General features: G+C 43.5%; 1 non-coding gene across 1 annotated transcript; it reads right to left on the bottom strand.

Annotated features, from left to right (window-relative positions):
• Window positions 1–2,041: 2,041 nt before the first annotated feature.
• Window positions 2,042–2,114, bottom strand: TRNAE-UUC. Its single transcript has one exon. It is a non-coding gene; the product is annotated as a tRNA-Glu (tRNA).
• Window positions 2,115–6,969: the final 4,855 nt, after the last annotated feature.

A 6,969-nucleotide genomic window follows, 5' to 3' on the forward strand; every position in this document is an offset into this window, starting at 1 on the left:
ACACATGGCCAATAAGTGAAAAGATTCTCAACATTACTAATTATTAAGGAACTGGAAATCAAAACCACAATGAGATAATTAGGATGGATATTATTCAAAAAAAAAATCTAAGTGTTGGTGAGAATGTGGAGAAATTGGAACCCTTGTGCACTGCTCATGGGAATGCAAAATGGTGCAGCCGCTGTGGGAAAAGTCGTGGCAATTCCTCAAAAAAAATTAATGTATAATTACCATATGATGCCATAATGTCACTTTTGGACATATATGCAAAAGCACTGAAATCAGGAACACGAACAGACATTTGTACATCCACGTTCTTGGTGCCATATTTCACAATAACCAAAAGGTAGAACCAACCCAAGTGTCCATCAACAGGTGATGGATACACACAATGTGGTACATGCATATGGTAGAACATTATCCAGTCTTGAAAAGAAAAGAGGTTCTGACACACACTGTAACATGCACGAACCTTGAGGACCTTATGCTGAGCAAAACAAGCTGGTCCTAAAAAGACAAATTATTTTTCCACTTCTATGAACTCTATCAAATCCATAGAGACAGAAGGTCGAATGGTGGCTGCCCGGGACTGGGGGAGGGGAACGGGGGAAGGTATTATTTAATGGGGACAGAGTTTCAGTTTGGGAAAATAAAAAGTTCTGGAGATGGATGGTGATGACAGTTGTACAGCAATGTGAATGTATTTAATGACACAAAACTGTACACTTAAAAATGGATAAAATGGTAAACGGTACATGATGTATATTTTACCACAGTAAAAATGTATTACTCATGTAAAAACGACTACTGCCAAAATTTAGGGAAAAAACCTAGATTAGAAAGCATAATGTAATACAAAATGATGGGAAACGGACATCTTTCAGATTTACAGATCTCCTGAAACCCAAGGTGGGGAAATAAAACTGTGAGTTATTTAGTTGTCTATTTAAATGGCAGCTTAAATGATGTGAGTAAGTATCAATGATCCGATGTATAAAGATTTTAATGGCAGCAACTGCTAATTCAACCCCGGGGGACCCAGTGCCATCTCCTCCATCATAACCAGGTAATGGGCTGACTCTCCCAGGGGCCTGCTTCCCTGTTTTCTCTTTCTGTTGGAAACATTGCTCTGCTGCAGATCCATTTCTTTCTTTCTCCTCTTCCCTTTCCCGGCTCTTGACTCCCTCCGTCCTGCAGGAAGCCCCTGGTTTAAGCCCGATCAGTGGCAGGAGGGGGCACACCCATCCTCTCCTTTAAACTAAGTTATGGGCCTCTGATACCAAGGTCATGATGACAAGAATCACCCCGCTGGACGCTGATCTAAAAACATGACCTGGGTAGCCAGCAAACAGAGCAGGGACAACATGGCCATGCGATGCTTAGAGCAGGGTGGTCAGCAATGCTGAGTTATTTGGCCCCGACCCGTTTCCCTTCATCGCGTGTAACCTGGGCACAGGCAGAGATGATATTCACAGATGAGCCATGGCTGCGGTGCCTTGTCCTTCAATGCCCAGGCACACAAGACCTTCAGATGAAGTCATTCCCTGAAGGGTACATCTCCCTCAAGTCAAATTTTAATGGAAATAAGCACCTCTGTACCTCAGATTTAGTTCTCTTCTCAAAAGCTTATTTGGTGCAGATGGAGACTGATGAAAAAGAAGGACTTGGGCCATTAGCTTCAAGAGAAAGAAAACTCCGCTGCTCAAGATATGAAATAAAAGAGCCATATTCCAGACGGCATATCCAAAATTGTGGAGGAAAATGCCGGCGGATGGGCTAAGTCAGAAGCAGCAGCAACAGAACCTCAAAACCTCGAGGCAAAAGCAGGAAAAGCTGAATTTCCACAGGTCCATGTCAGGACCTTTTGTGAAAGATTTGGACGTGTAATTTACTGCAATTGATTATGAGGAAATTCATTCGCCTGTTGGTACACCTGCACACACACACACACACACATGCCTGTAAGTAGTTAGGAAATCTCAGATGCTTTTTTTTGTTTGTTTGTTTGTTTGGTCGTGCCATGTGGCTTGTGGGACCTTAGTTCCCTGACCAGGGATTGAACCTGGGCCCTTGACAGTGAAAGCGCCAAGTCCTAACCACTGGACCACCAGGGAATTCCCTCAGGTACTTTTTGTTTCAGGTGATACAAAGGTTCAGAGCCCAACTGCTAACATCCTTGGCCTTTCCTCAGCATTGCTCAGGCCACATATTTATTATTTGAGGAAGAAAGTTGACATGCACTGAGATATTTTCATCCTGCACGTGACACCCCTCTGCAGGGGTCCCACCTGTGTTGTGCTGGGGCCTGCTGAGCGCTTTGGGAGCAGGCGGCCACCATCCTCCAGGGCTCTCAGCTGGTGCCTCTCCTGCCAGCATCCTCCTGTCTTGCCTGAGTTGGGCTCAGACTCCATATCCAGGCGTTAGAAACACACATCTTCTATTTACCAACACAAGCTGTCAACTCTGCAACCTCACATCACAAATAAGAGAATGAGTGGGGGTGTAGATAATGCCCAGAAACAGTGAAGTGGGACATCTTAGGTGGGCTTCCAAACACCTCTGTGAGGGACCCCTAACAGGAAATGTGAGTTTGGGAATGGGAAGGTAGCCAGTGCTGGTGGACTCATGACCAGACAGTGGCCAGGTATGAAGTAAAAACTGCAAAGCAGAGGATGGAGAAGGATGCAGGTATTTGGGGGAGTGGTCCACACTCTACACCTAATCACCCTCCAAAGTGAGGAGGTCTGGAGGGTAAGCAGGGGGCACACGGTGTCTGTCACTCAAGTTGACTCCCCTTCAGTAAGAAGTAAACATTTTTCATCTTCTTGTTAACTCTTCTAGCAGGAAAGGACACAGCCATGGGGGAAAGGGGTGAAATGGGATCACAAATGCAACCTCACTTCTCATTTTGCCTCCATCTGCACATGGAAGACAATTTAAGACTCAATAAAGATAATTTGTTGGTCACCGTATAATCAATATTTCTGGTAAAAGTTTATGTTAGAGGTTACAAGATTGATATATCCATTTAAACTCATAGTACAGCATTCAGTCTGAATTTTCCAGACAAGTTTATATTACTTTGGGCTGAATTGATGAAAAATAGAAAACTCTTTACATAAGAGTGAAATATGATGAATCTAGTTCCCAGTTCAGAATTTTCGAGTAGTGTTTTCCTGGTCATTTTCCCATCTTTCTGGGCACGAGGAGAGTTAGTGATGGGTAAAAGCAAAGTATAATGGGAGCCACTGGGAAGGAAACACTGCCTTTAACAAGAAGCCCCATTCCCACCTACGAAATGGGTTGAGGCAGCAAAAGTGGTCCACTTGTTCCCCTGAAAAGTCTGTTCTTGCTGCCTCAACTGCTTAGAGCCTGCAATGCAGCAATTTCTGGAGTTTGGTCTAGTTCATTCTCATCCTCAATAATTTAGAAAACATAGGCTTCATTCACTTTAAAAACCCACATTGACACACCCATTAGAATGGCCCAGATCCAGAACACTGACAACACCAAATGCTGGTGAGGATGTGGAGCAACAGGAACTCTTGTCATTGCTCGTGGGAACGCAAAATGGTGCAGCCACTTTGAAAGACAGCTTGGCGGTTTCTTACAAAACTAAACACACTTAACCATATGATCCAGCAATCTCACTCCTTGGTACTTACCCTAATGAGCTGAAAAGTTATGTTTACACAAAAACCCGTATACGATGTTTATAGCAGCTTTATTCATAATTGCCAAAACTTGAAAGCAACTAGGATGTCCTTCAGTAGGTGAATGGATAAATAAGTGATGGTCTACCCAGACAGTGGAATATTATTCAGTGCTAGATAAAATGTGTTATCCAGCCATGAAAAGTCATGAAGGAACCATAAATGCATATTATTAAGTGGAAGAAGCCAATCTGAAAGGGCTACATACTGTGTGATTCCAACTATATGACATTCTGGAAAATGTCATATCTGGAAAATGTTCAGAGACAATAAAAAGATCAGTGGTTATCAAGGGGAAGGGCGAGTGAACAGGTGATGCACAGAGGATTTTTAGGGCAATGGAAATGCCCTGTAATGTACTGAAATGATGGATACATGTCATTCTACTTTTGTCCAAACCTATAGAATGAACAACACCGAGAGTGAACGTTAATGTGAACTAAGAACTTTAGGTGATGTGCCAATGTAGGGTCATTGATTGTAACACATGTACCCCCTGGTGAGGGATGCTGATATTGAGGGTGGCGATGAGTACGTGGAAACTGTACGTTCACGTAATTTTGCTGTGAACCTGAAAGTACTCTAGAAAAATCAGTAGAAGATTTGAATAGGCGCTTTACTGTAAAAGATGTAAGAATTGACAATAAGCACATGAAAAATTGCTCCACATCATTAGTCATTATAAGAACATAGTTAAACCATAATGAGACACCTCTATACTATTAGAATGTCTAAAAATGCCAGAGAAAAATGGACAGTACCAAGTACTGGCAAATATGGGACCCACTGTAACTCTCAGACATTACTGGTGGGACTGTGATATGATCCAATAAGTTTGGGAAACAGTTGGCAGTTACTTAGAAAGTTAAACATACACTTACCCCAGGACCCAGCCATTCCATTCCTAGGGATTCACCTGAGAGAAATGGAAACATACATCCACACAGACACTTGGACACAAATGTTCACAGCAGCATTATTCATAATAGCCCAAAAGGGGGACAACCCAAATGACCTGGTGAGTGGATAACAGAGTTTGGTGTATTCATACAGGTCATACTGCTCAGCTAGAAGAAGGAACAGTAAAGTCGGGGTGATGCACACAGACACACACGACATGGGAGATGTCAGAAGCATGACGCTAAACCAGACACAAAAGGGCCCCAAGCATGTGACTCCACTTATGTGACATTCCTGGAAGAGGAAAAGCTCAGGGGACAGAAGTCAGATCCGTGGTGGCCAGGAGTAGAGGGTGGGGGGAGGGGTGCTACATAGGGAAGGAAGGGACATCGTGGGTTTGAGGGAATTGTGCTCCGTCGTGATTGTGACTGTGGTGATGGTTACACAACTGTGAACACTTGTCCAAACTCAGGGGCTGTGACTCTATGCTTCAGGAGGTGATTTTGATGTATGTAGATTATAACTCAATAAATATGATTTTAAAATATTGAAATGAAAGACAATTCTTCCCTAATTAGGTTTGATTTTTACCATTTCCCTCCGGCATAAGACCACGTGACATTTGCTGTGCGGAGGTGAGTGGGGGAGGGGAGAGGCGGGACCAGGGTGCAGGGGGTATCTTCTCCTACCTGAAACAGCCCAGGTGAGGGTGCAGGTAAGGTCAGAGTGATGCTCTCCGCTAGTGACAAGGTCCAGGCTCCTGGTCTGTCAGCACAGTGGAGGGGGCCCACACAGCAGGGTGAGGACGGGACACCCAGAAAAGCCCAGGTGTCCTTGGAACTGAAGGTCAGTGTCTGTCGGCTGGCGAGGCTCCACGTGGGCACTGACTGCACTTGTCTGCTGCTCCAACAGCGACCTGGTGCCCTTGTCCCCACAGAGCTCACAGCCGGCGGTGTGTGCCCCGGAGTGTTAGACTCTGCTCACGTCCAAGGCTGTGCCTTCCCACTGCAGTTCCTTCCCCAGCCTTCATGTGCCTTCCTTTTGAAAGTCAGTCTATTGGAAGTGATTTTTATATAGAAGGGGTAACCCTGTAACAAATGGCCCTTCCTTTTTTGTGATTATTTTTTTAGGACCACACTGGAAGAGACGGTAGCGGTATGTTAAATGTAGTACTGAAATTTCAAAACGGCTACATATTGCCTGTTATATTTAAAAAATTCTAAAACCTAGATACGTTTCAGTATTTTCTACTTGTGTGAGATAAACTATTCTACGCCAGTGTGAAATAGCACCGTCAGTTTTTAATTGAGTGAAAATTTTATTATCTCCCTCTTGAAGCCCCCGTGACCGTTTATCCCACCACACTCACCATCTAGGTGCACACGTGAGCCCACACACACACACACACACTCCCACATTCTTCATTATTGCACATATATTGTCTTTTTTGGGTCATCAGGTTCCTGATCTTACCATCTGTGGCCCATGCTCGTTACTAGTGAAGCCCATTCAAGGAAAAGTCATACTTTATTACCCTTTATCAATCAATGAAATGAGTTTTATTTTGCTCATGCTATAAAAATTGCAGGAAGGCAAGTGAAAACTGTTTGCAGCATCTGCTGGGAGCCACTCCACGCATAAGTGCAGAAATGGCATTTATGAGCCCACTCGTGTGAGGCTTGAGGAGGCAGATTCATGAAATTGGCCAAGATTTGGATTAAATTTAAACCATTCTATACAGCTCTACTTTTGATTAAGGCTGTGTGTGCAGTGAAAACCTCCCATTTGAATAGAACCTCGGTCTTTAACAACTTTGAATGTGTGCAAATCTAAATTGAGCTCTGAGCTTGATCTGGCGGTGAACAGTGGGTCAATTCACATTCAGTATTAAGGCACGGACGAAGGACAGAGCACACCATCCTTTTAAATTTTGGCTTTGGATCAGAGTTTTTAAAAATCAGGATCAACACAGAGACAAGTCACTCCATTTTACTTATTAAATTATGAGACCAAGTTTCTAAAGAGAAGATGCCAGTAAGACCATTGAAACCAACAAAGGAGGGAAAAAAAGAATGCCGTGTGTATCCATCCACACACTCCCCCCTGAAAAAGAAAAGCTTACCAGGTGACACAGAGTGGCCTTTCGAGGTCCCAGAAATGAGTACTTCTCTTTTTCATAATAGTAGCCAAGGACCCATTTGATCATAATACTTAAAAAAAAAAAAAACTGCTTTTGATCTGACTACGCCAACCTAGTCTTTTCCCTTTACATACAATTCTACATTTCCGTCCGCCACTGTTCTCTTTTTCTCTGATTATCAGCAGATGTGAATGGACCATCCTAAGCCTCGGAGCT

Source organism: Balaenoptera musculus, chromosome 3 (genome assembly GCF_009873245.2).
Source record: "Balaenoptera musculus isolate JJ_BM4_2016_0621 chromosome 3, mBalMus1.pri.v3, whole genome shotgun sequence".
NCBI lineage: Eukaryota > Metazoa > Chordata > Mammalia > Artiodactyla > Balaenopteridae > Balaenoptera > Balaenoptera musculus.